Source organism: Nicotiana attenuata, unplaced genomic scaffold, assembly GCF_001879085.1.
Source record: "Nicotiana attenuata strain UT unplaced genomic scaffold, NIATTr2, whole genome shotgun sequence".
Lineage (NCBI taxonomy): Eukaryota > Viridiplantae > Streptophyta > Magnoliopsida > Solanales > Solanaceae > Nicotiana > Nicotiana attenuata.
In genome coordinates this window covers 217,966-230,133 of record NW_017671764.1, presented here as the reverse complement: position 1 = coordinate 230,133, position 12,168 = coordinate 217,966, and positions in this window count along the sequence as shown.

Sequence of the window (12,168 nt, the reverse complement as noted above, 5' to 3'; positions counted from 1 at the left end):
TAACTCTACCCTCCTGTATCAGAACACACCCAATGCCAACTCTCGAAGCATCACAATACACGGTATAAGAATCTGAAGCTGATGGCAATACTAACACTGGAGCTATGGTCAAAGCAGTCTTGAGCTTCTAGAAGCTCTCCCCACACTCATCAGACCACTGGAATGGAACACCCTTCTGAGTCAACTTGGTCAAGGGCGATGCAATAGATGAAAATCCTTGAACAAACCGGCGATAATAACCCGTGAAACCAAGAAAACTGCGAATCTCTATGGCTGAGGACGGTTTGGGCCAACTCTGAACTGCCTCTATCTTCTTCGGGTCAACCTGAATACCATCACTACCCCAAGAAAGCCACTGAACTGAGCCAAAACTCACATTTGAAGAACTTTGCATAAAGCTTCTCCTCCCTCAATCTCTGCAACACCACTCTCAAATGCTCTGCATGCTCCTCCTGACTACGCGAGTATACCAGAATATCATCAATGAAGACTATGACAAATGAGTCGAGATACAGCCGGAACATGCTGTTGATCAAATGCATGAACGCTGCTGGGGCATTGGTCAGCCCGAAAGACATCACCAAGAACTCATAATGACCATATCGGGTTCTGAAAGCTGTCTTAAGTATATCTGAGTCCCTGATCTTCAACTGGTGATAACTTGAGCGGAGACCAATCTTCGAGAACACTCTCGCTCCCTGAAGCTGGTCGAACAAATCATCGATACGAGGCAAAGGATACTTGTTCTTAATTGTTACCATGTTCAACTGCCTGTAATCAATGCACATTCTCATCGTGCTATCCTTCTTCTTCAAAAAAGAACTGACGCACCCCACGGTGATACACTGGATGAATAAACCCCTTGTCAAGGAGCTCCTGAAGTTGCTCCTTTAACTCCTTCAACTTCGCTGGTGCCATACGTTATGGTGGAACAGAAATGGGCTGAGTGCCCTGCACCAGGTCAATACCAAAATCAATATCCCAATCCGGTGGCATGCCCGGCAGGTCTGCGAGAAACACATCGGGGAAATCCTTCACGACTAGAACAGAGTCAATACTGGGAGTCTCTGCACTGACATCCCTCACAAATGCTAAGTATGAAAGACAACTTTTCCCAACCATACGTTGGGCCTTCAAGAAAGAAATCAACCCTGCTGGGAACATAATCGGTCGAACCTCGGCACTCAATTCGTGGCACACCAGGCATAGCTAACGTTACTGTCTTGGCATGATTGTCTAGAATAGCCCGGCACGGAGATAACCAATCCATGCCCAAAATAACATCAAAGTCCACCATATATAATAACAATAGATCCACTCGGGTCTCCAGACCCCCAATAGACACAACGTACGACCGGTACACACAGTCTACCACAACTGTATCGCCCACCGGCGTAGAGACATGAATAGAAGAAACGAGGGAATCGCAAGGCATATCCAAATAATGGAAAAAATAAGACGACACATAAGAGAAGGTAGAACCAGGGTCAAATAACACAGAAGCATCCCAGCGGCAGACTGAGATAATACTTGTAATCACCGCATCTGAAGCAATCGCATCAGGACTAGCTGGAAGTGCAGTACGGAACCGGGCCTAAACCACCGACCCGGATCCAACCCTCCCCCTCTGGGGCAAGCCCCTAGAAATGACTGCCTCCACTAGCTAGCTGGGTGGGTTGAAGTGGCTTGGGTTGAGGCTGATGGCTGACCCCTCTGCTGAGATGCCCCCAAGACGACGAGGACACTTCCTCCACATGTAACCCATCTCTCACAAATCATAAGCAAACTCCTGGGTGCTGGAGACGGGGACTGATGGGAAACCCTAGCACCGTAATGACTAGCAGACGCACCTGGCATAGAAGAATCCTGAACTGATGGAGCATGGGACGAACCCTGGGCTGGAAGTGCACTGAGTGAGGAATGACCCTGCTGAGAACCGTGTGAACCCGCCTGACGATACCCCACGATAACCTGGGCGAGCTGACTGAGCATGCCTGAACTGACGGCCTCTGTCGTGCTGATACTGGCCCCTCGGAGGAGCGCCCCCATAACTACCATGACCTCGAGGCCTCTTGGCTCACTCTCCTCGCGCTCCTTGCGACGAACTGACTCAATATCACGTGCAATATCCAGAACCTCCTCAAACATAGCACCTGACACTCTCTCCCTAGTCATGAGAACCCGAAGCTGGTAGGTGAGACCATCAACAAACCTCCTGATCCTCTCTCTCTCCATAGCAACCAGCCAAATAGCATGCGAGCTAACTCTGAGAACCTCATCTCGTACTGAGTAACAGTCATCTCCCCCTGTCATAACTGCTCGAGCTGCCTGCGCAGCTCCTTCCTACGGGACTGTGGGACATACTTCTCCAAAAATAGAGCGAAGAACTGCTGCCAAGTCAGAGGTGCCGAACCAACAGGCCTACGCCTCTCATATGCCTCCCACCAAGTGAAGGCAGCTCCGGTAAACTTAAAGGTCGTGAATGCAACCCCGCTGGTCTCCAGAATACCCGCGGTGCGAAGAATCCTCTGACATCTGTCTAAGAAACCCTGGGCATCCTCACCCTCAGCACCACTAAAAGTAGGAGGCTGGAGTCTGCCAAACCTCTCCAATATGCGCTGCTCATCCTCTGGCATAACTGGAGCTACGTAACCTGAGCAGCTGCCACCGGCTGGGCTAGTGGTGCCTCCGGTGTATGCAAACCCTGAACCACCTGATCGAGCGTGCGGGCGGCGGGGGTCTGAGAGCCTCCCCCTGCCTGAGAAGTGGCTGCGGCAGTAGAGACTGCGACCGCCTGAGCAAGACTCGTACATACCGTCAAAATCTGGGCCAAAGTCTCCTGAAGACCCGGAATCACAATGGGCACAGCTGGTGCCTGAGCTGGTGCTGCTGGAGTGTCCACAATTGGGGTGTGCTCCTGAACTGGGACGGCTGGTAGATCTGTAGGTGCTGCCGCATCTGCTGTGTGGGCTGTACCCTTGCCCCTACCATGGCCTCGACCGCGTCCTCGGCCTCTAGCGGCTCCAGTTGGTGGTACTGGTTGTTGTCCATCCTGAACGGTCGCTCGTGTCCTCACCACCTGTGAGAGAATAGAATAACAGAAGTTTAGTACTCGGATCAACAGATTCGCACGACAAGAATTTCAAGAATATGGAATTTTCCTAAAGGTTCTGCAGCCTCTCGAGGATAAATACAGACGTCACCGTACCGATCCGCGAGACTCTACTAGACCTTCTCATGACTCATGAGACCTATGTAGCCTAGGCTCTGATACCAACTTGTCACGACCCTAAACCCAGACCCGGTCGTGATGCCGCCTCTCGTGATGACAAGGCCAGCCGACACACTTCCAATTCACATTAAGCAATTAAAATGACAAATACTGAATCTTTGACAGAAATAAAATCCCAAAATAAACAGTGAATAGTTCAATATGCGAAAACAAAACCAGCACAGCCCGACATCGGGGTGTCACCAGTCATGAGCATCTAAAATAATACTACAAGTTTGAAAGTCTATTCCACTGCTACATAACTGAATCAGAAAGGAAATAAGATAGAGGGAGAATGCACGGGGCTGCGAATCGCCGGGAAGCTACCTAGTGAATCTCCTAAAATCTGCTGGACAGCTTTCAACCCTCGCTAGCAGGACCTGTATCGCCCGAATCTACGCATAGGGGTGCAGGGAGTAAAGTGAGTACTCCAACTCAATGAGTAATAACAATAAATGAAGACTGAGCGACATAAAATCACGTTAAACACAACAATAAGCTATAAGAGGCAGAACAAAATCGTAGATACAATAAAACAGTGAAATCTCATAAAACACCTTTTAAGCAGTTAAACAAATAGAGGAAACACAGCTAGGAAAGGTAAACACATAAGAACTAACCCTCGGGCACAATAACAACCGAATCAGCCCCTCGGGAAATAACATAGAACAATACTAGCCCCTCGGGCTATATCTCATATCACAATGGGTACCCGCGCTCACTGGGGGTGTACAGACTCCGGGAGGGGCCCCTTACGGCCCAAGCACAATATCAAGCCATCTCGTGCCATCATAAACAGGCTCTCGGTCTCATATCAATCATAAGCCACCTTGTGGCATACAATCTCGGGCCCTCAGCCTTATTATCATAATCAGTATATCACCGCTGCAGCATGCAGCCCGACCAAAAAGTAACCTCACAATACAGGCCCTCGGCCTTACTCAGTCAGAATCTTATAAGCCCCTCGGGCAACAGTAAACATGATGCTCAGCTCAAAATATCTTTAAAAATATCATTTAAAGTGATTAAAACAGAGTAACATGGCTGAGTTTTGAAAGCAGTAAAATATGGCAGGACTGAGCACAAGTATGAAATCAAACAGTAAGGAAAAATATCAGTAAAGCCCCTAAGGGTCCCAACAGTTGGCACGAAGCCCAAATATGGCATTTAGCCCAAAACATAATAATATCAAACAATTAGCTATCAAATACGCAATAAAATAGTCATTCGGGACGGACTAAGTCACAATCCCCAATGGTGGACGACCCCACGCTCGTCATCTAACGTGTGCATCACCTCAACATAGCCAAACGCTGTGTAATCTGGGGTTTCATACCCTCAGGACTGCATTTAAAATCATTACTCACCTCAATCTGGCCCAAAATCTAGCTCGCGATGCCTTTGCCCTTCGAATCAGCCTCCGGATGCTCCGGATCTACCAAAATCAAAACGTAACCATCAAATTATGCTAAAGGGACAAAGCCCACTCGAAAATAATCGAAAACAACGCAAATCCTGAAATTACCAAAACACGAACCCCGGGCCCACATCTCGGAATTTGATAAATTTTACATCATTAGATACCTTATCACCCCAGGAGTTCATACATATCAAAAGTTCCATAATCCGACCACAAATGGTCTTTCAAATCCTCAATCAAAGGCCTAAGTTTCTAAGCCCTAGTTCCTCCATTTTTCGCTTAAATTCCATTAATTTCAGCCCCAATCCGTGAATTAATACAATAGGAATGAGTTTTAGGTCCAAAATCCTTACCTCAATGAAGCTCCCTTGAAATCCTTCTTCAAAAATCGCTCAAAACTCCCGAAATCGCTTTAAAAAATGGTGAAACCCTCTTAAAATCGCGAAGAAAGTAATATAAACATTCTGACCGAGGCTTTTCGCACCTGCGGTCCAGAGGCCGCACCTGCGTGACCGCTTCAGCGGTCCCAAGCGCCGCACCTGCGGTTTCCACTTAAACGGCCAAAATCGCATTTGCGATGCTCACTCCGCACCTGCGCCATCACAGGTGTGGTCAATCAACTGCTTCTGCGGTCACAGCCTTCCTAGGCCTCTTCCGCTTCTGCGACTTGTCACCCGCATCTGCGGGGTCGCACCTACGATCCTTCAATCGCAGATGCGGTTATGACAGCAACCAAAAAGGCTTCAGCTCTCACTTAATTCCAAACCTACCGTCAACCATCCGAAATCACCCCGAGGCACCAGGGACCTCAACCAAAAGCACCAACAAGTCTTATCCATTCAAACATATACCAACCTTCAAAACACCTCAAACAACATCAAAACCACCAAAACACATCGAATTCAAGCCTATGGTTCTAAAATCATCCGCATTCCGCTTTTGATCAAAAAGTATACCAAACCACGTCCGAATGACCTGAAATTTTGCACACACATCCCAAATGACATAAGGGAGCCACTGTAACTTCCGGAATTCCATTCTGACCCCTATGTAAAAATCTCACCTATCAACCAGGAAACGCCAAAAACTCAATTTCGCCAATTCAAACCTAAATCTACTTCGGACATCCAAAACACATTCCGATCACACTACTAAGTCCCAAATCATCTCCCACAGTTGTCCGAACCATCGGAACTCATATCCGATCCCTCTAACACATAAGTCAACATCCGGTTGACTTTTCCAACTTAAGCTTTCTTAAAAGAGACTAAGCGTCTCAAACCTTCTCAAAACCTTTCCGAACCCGAGCCAACAAATCCGATCACCTATAGAACCGACAAATAAAGCAAATAGAAGCAAAAATGGGGAAAACGAAGCGATAACTCATGAAACGACCGGCCGGGTCGTTACATCCTACTTTGAGTCTTTGAACCTCACTCGTAGGAGACGCACTTCCTAGCTTGATTCAACCCTATTCATTCTAATAGGAGACGCACTTCCTAATATGAATAATTAATCTTAGGAGATGCAATTCCTAGTTCGGGTCCTTCAATCTCGCAGTCATTCCAATGAAACCCATAGGAGATGCACCTCCTAAGTCTAAGTATTATCAATTTTACACCTAAGATAAGAACATCCTTTTCGGAGCCTTTTGTTTCATTTTTGCGTCTTTCAAATAAAATAAGCTGATCTACAGCTTTCCCCAATAACTCACAAAATTTTCTCAGTGCCAAACTAGGGAAGAAAATTTTGTTCACCTTTGATGGCTTTGCAGGCCCTGCTGTAGAGCACATGTTATGATGATTAAAGTTTGCCCTTTCAGTTATCATCAAAAGAAAGAAGACATTCGATCACAAGATAGTTGGAGTGGATTTTGATAATGTGTCAGCAACCCAACTTCTCAAGATTCAGCTTCTCAATTTCGGATCAAGAAAGCGAGTGACCGAGATTGAGTCATAATTTTTTCTTCAAAGAGCATCAAGATCCAATCTAAGGTCAACGCAAGCGAGCAGGTCAAGAATCAAGATTTGACTCCAGAAGACAACATAGATAGGAATTTTGTACTCTTAGTTTGGAGGCATATGTAGTTCTCTTCTCCTTTTTCTTTTGATGAAAGCAGCAAGTAACAGTAACAACAACAACAACAACAACGACAACATTCTTAACTCCAGTGTCTGGTAGTCTCAGCTACCAAATTTTCTCAAAATTTCACAGACCTGATTCCCCTAAACAAGAATATGTAGGCAACCTCAGAAGCAAGGTTCGGTCATTGTTTTTCAAAAATTGCTTCCATTGGAGTGATATGTGAGCAAAAATTAGCCATGTTGTTCACTTTTCTTTGCACGAATGATAAGTAGGGATTTTAACCTATTATTTGCTCTCTTTTACTTGTGTTTTAGGCCAAAAATGTTTGAAGGTATTCCCGAAAACTAATGAAATGTACTTGCCTGCAGGAATTGTTCAAAATGAGCCAAAGAAATCAAAACCAACTCACAAAGGAGTCAAAAGATGAACAAGACAAAGACTGGACAAAGAAGCCTGAAGCATGGACCACACCAATATTGTGCGGCCGCAAAAGCTATGGTGCGGCCATGATCAAAATTACGCGGTCTGCATAAGGGAGATTCAGAGAGCTGGCAACTTGGGCAAAAGAGAGGAGTGCGGACCGCAGCAGAATTGTGCGGTCGTGGATGTCCCTTGTGCGCCCGCGATTGAAATTGTACGGTCCGCAAGATGAAGAATTAGAGAGTTTATTTCAAGCCAAACTCAAGCAAGTGCGGACCGCATCACTTGTATGCAGACGCATAATCTGGAGCACTGCCGCACTTGGAATTATGCGGTCTGCAAAAGTTCAGCTCAACCCAGATCTAAAAGAGAAAAATACGGACCGCATCAGAATTATGCGGCCGTGAAAGCAAGAGTGCGGCAGCACTCAGAATTATGCGGTCGCATAACCTCCGTAGGTACAATTTTGTCAGATATTTTTAGCTTAGTATAAATAGAACTTTTTGTCATTTTTAGGTTATGTTATGTTTTGTATGAGCACGTGAGACGGTTGAGCATTCTGTTTTAAGAAATTTTGTACTTGATTCATCTCTTAACATTACATTTTCTTTCCGTAAATTAATATTATGGATTTTAACTTCATTTCATCTTTAATTTCTGTTATTTCCATGAGTAGATAAACCCATAGCTAGGGTTGTGACCCAACCCTAGTATGGGTATTTAATGGGTATTTGATTTTAGGGCTTCAATGTGAATGGATTAGTGATATTTAGCCTAGTTCTTGCTAGAACTATAGAATTAATGGTTGCAAACATTGATTCATGACTTTATGACTTAGTCTCTACTTGAGAAGAGGGACTAAGTCTAGGACAACTAGGCTAACAAGGAAGTGGGGTGAACTCAAGAAAGTGATAGCCCCAATTAAAGGGTTAAACCTAGAGAGAGTAGTACCAGACTTGAGCTAATATCACTTGATTTATATGAATACCCATTTGGACTTGAAAAAGCCAAATTGGAAAAAATCACTCAAACTACCGAGAGGTATAAAGTGAGTACCTGGGTGTGATAGCTATATTACAATCTCAACTAGTCAAGCTTGCGCTAGATTTTGCTACCCGTTAGATCCACCTAGGTAGAAGTCACGACCCTAGTCTCTTTAAACACTTGAAAAACAACAACAAAAATATTGTCGTTAGTTTCAATCATTGCAATCTTTAGAGTAATGTTAGAAGTAGAAATCAAACCCAAACTTGTGGAAGTGTAATTAGACTCAAAGCCCGCATCTAGTTTAGATATAAACCTAATTCCAAACATTAACTCCCTGTGGATTCGATCCCAACCTAGTTGGGTTAAAACTGCATCGACCACCCTCGCTACTCAATAGTAGTGTAGGCTTGGACCCGATCAACGAAAACTCGTCATGTTCTCTAGCGAAGAGGGGCAGCTGTGAATACCTAATTTTTGCACTATTTTAACATCACCTAGATTCATTAGTGTTTTATATTTTAATTATTTTTATCAATTTCATGTCTTTAATTGCATGTTTCCTATCATAAAAATTTCTAAAGAAAAATAGTTCTTCCTTCATTTGCGCATTTTAGGAATTAACTAACTATTCAATTGGTGAATTAATCTAGTTAATTGATTATTTGAATAAGTTATTTAATTAATTTATTTTTTTGTGTAAGTTTAGTTTAATAAGTAGGATTAAGGAAGAAATTGGGCCAAATTTGAAAGAGAAAGTGGCCAAGAGTGCAGGACAGGGGCTGCTATGGGAGGATTTAAAACGACGTGGTTTCAAGATAAAACCACGTCGTTTTGGTTTAGTAAATAAAAATCTATCATGGACATTCATCCATCTTAATCTAATTGTCTAAATTTGTCCTCAACTAAAATGTAAAAGCTGAAAATTAGATTTTTGCCTCATTTGTTAACCCTAAATCTTTCACACATCTCTCTCTCTCTTCTCCCCTTTCTCTCCAGCCGCCGCTCACTCGCCGCCACCTCTGCCACCGTCCGCCATCATGGAGGTTGGTCCAAAGACCCCTAAAATATCACCATGTAATCTCAAAACACCTCTTATTTTCATATCTTCAAACCAAATCCTTCAAAACCCCCTCAAAGTCCACGAATTTTAGATCTAGGAAACCCTAGCTGCCATATATTTGTGAAGCTCCAACCACCACCGCACTGAAATACCTACATCAATGGATAGTTATCCTCAAGACCTATGTCACGACCCCGTTCGCCCTCCGTGAACAATCGTGACGACACCTAGTCCCTACGACTAGGTAAGCCTAATAATACGAATAAACAACTAATCTTGCGGAATAAATAATCAAAAGCTGAATAACTGAAAGAAATAGTATTTAAATGCTGCTTGGCATATAAACACAACTTTCCAAAGTCTGATACACTATCCCAAAACCCGGAAACTCAGAGATCCACAATTTGAGAAAAACACTACATAGCTCTAATCTCCGGAATGTCTAATCAAGAACATAAAGTACAGAAGGGCTAAACACTAAATGCAAGAATAGAAGGAGACTCCTCAGTTTGCGGACAGATATATCTCGAAGTCCCGTAGAACCGTCTCGCCTCAAGAATGATAAGCCTGAGTAGAGATACCTGGATCTGCACATGAAAAACATGCGCAGGAAGGGCATGAGTACACCACAGCGGTACTCAGTAAGTGCCAAGCCTAACCTCGATTGGGTAGTGACGAGGAAGGTCAGGGCCCTACTGAGGCTAAATAAGATATAAGGTTTAATAGTGTGAAATAACAGTGTAAGTGAGTAACACAAGATATAAAGGACAGCAACAACTATCACAGAGGCAAGTAAAATACAGTAAAAGAACACAACTCAGCTCCAAGATAACAACTGGGGATCTCCCAGGATACCGTCCTGTAGTCCCCAAATATAAATATCATCTCCAGTGAATCTCCGGGTGCAGTCCCGTAGTCCAACGCATAAATGTGCAGGGAGATCTCCCGGAATACAATTTTGTAGTCCCAAAGTAAACATACAGGGGAGCTCCCGGGATACCGTCCCGTAGTCCCAAAGTAAAAGTGTAGGGAGATCTCCCGGAATACCGTTCCGTAGTCCCAAAGTAAAAGTGCAGGGGGATCTCCCGGAATACCGTTCCGTAGTCCCAAAGTAAATACACAGCAACAACAAAAATTCAATCCAATCAATTTCATATCAAAGTGAAGCAGGTAATCCTAACCTAGCATGATTCACGTAATACAATTAAGGCAGCTAAGGCAAATAGAGCAATTTAGTCAAGTAGACATGTTTCTCTCAGCTACAGCAGGTTAAATGTCCAAACAGAGTAAGCAAGAAAAGGAAGAACACAATTCAAGGCTATTTTAAAGAAAAACCGGATTTCCAACAATTACCACAAGTACATGCGCGTCACCTAATGTACAAGGCATTTCAATTACCACAATATCAATCCTAAGGGGAAAGTCCCCCACAGAAGGTTAGACAAGCCACTTACCTCGAACAAGTGCAAGTCAACCCGAAACCACGCATTTGCCACGAGTATCCAACTCCAAATGGCCCAAATCTATTCAATTCAATTTCATAATGTAAATAACACTTCAAATAACTGATTCTATAATTAAATTCTAAGCTAAGACACGAAATTAGGTAAAATGACCAAAATGCCCCTCAGTCCCACATCTCGGAATAGGGTAAAATTTACATTTTCGGAATCCTCATACTCTCACGAGTTCATACATACCAAGAACACTGAAATCGGAGCCCAAATGACCCCTCAAATTCTCATTTCAAAGTCTCTTAATCCCAAGCCCTAAATCCCACAATTACCACTATTTTTCCTTAATTTTCATGCTTAGGCTGATAAAAATCACTATAATAACGAGTTTTGGGACCAAAGACCTTACCCCAATGGACTCCTCTGAAAATTCCTCTTGAAAAGTGCTCCAAAAGCTTCTTCCCGTTTGCAAAGAGGTGAAAAATGACTAAATTTCGTGAAGGCAGGTATTTATGTTCTGCCCACCGATTTCCGCATTTGCGGGCACTGGGACCGCACCTGCGGTCCCGCTTCTGCGGAACTTAAGTTGCATCTATGACTTTCATTAAATGTCCTGAAGCCGCATCTGCGATTTTCCCTCCGCAGATGTGCCACTGCTTCTGCGGTATTCCTTCCGCATATGCGGAGCCTGAAGGAAAGCCAACAATCCGCTTGTGCGGTCTTCTTAGCCGCTTCTGCGGCGTCGCATCTGCGGTTCCCAAACCGCAGATGCGAAAATACCAGAAGCGGCAAAAATACAGCAGCTGCAACATTTCTCAAAACTCCCCTTTAGCCATCCGAAATCACCCCGAGGCCCCCGGAACCTCAACCAAAAGCACAAACATCGCCTACTACCTTATTCAAACTTTTACCAATCTTTAAAACACTCCAAAAAACATCAAAATAACCAAAACACATCGGATTCAAGCCTAAGTTTCTAAAATCCTCCGAATTTCGCTTTTGATAAAAAAACCCAACCAAACCACGTCCGAATGACCTAAAATTTTGCACACACATCCCAAATGACATAACGGAACTACTGCAACTCTCGAAATTCTATTCCGACCCTCGGATCAAAATTTCGCTATCGAACCGGAAACTTCAAAATTTCAACCTTCGGCATTTTAAGCCTAAATTGGCTACGGACCTCCAAAACACAATCCGACCACACTCCTAACCCCGAAATCACCCAACGAAGCTGACGGAACCATCAGATTTCCATTCTGAGGTCGTCTTCACACTGTTCTGACTACGGTCAACTTTCCAACACTTAAGCTCTCATTTAGGGATTAAGTGTCCCAAAACTCTCCGGAACATAAAACCGAACATCCCGGCAAATCGAAATAGCAGAATAAACTTGGGGAAAGCAGTTAATAGGGGATCGGGGCGTAAATTCCAAAAACGATCGGCCCGGTCGTTAACATCCTCCCAC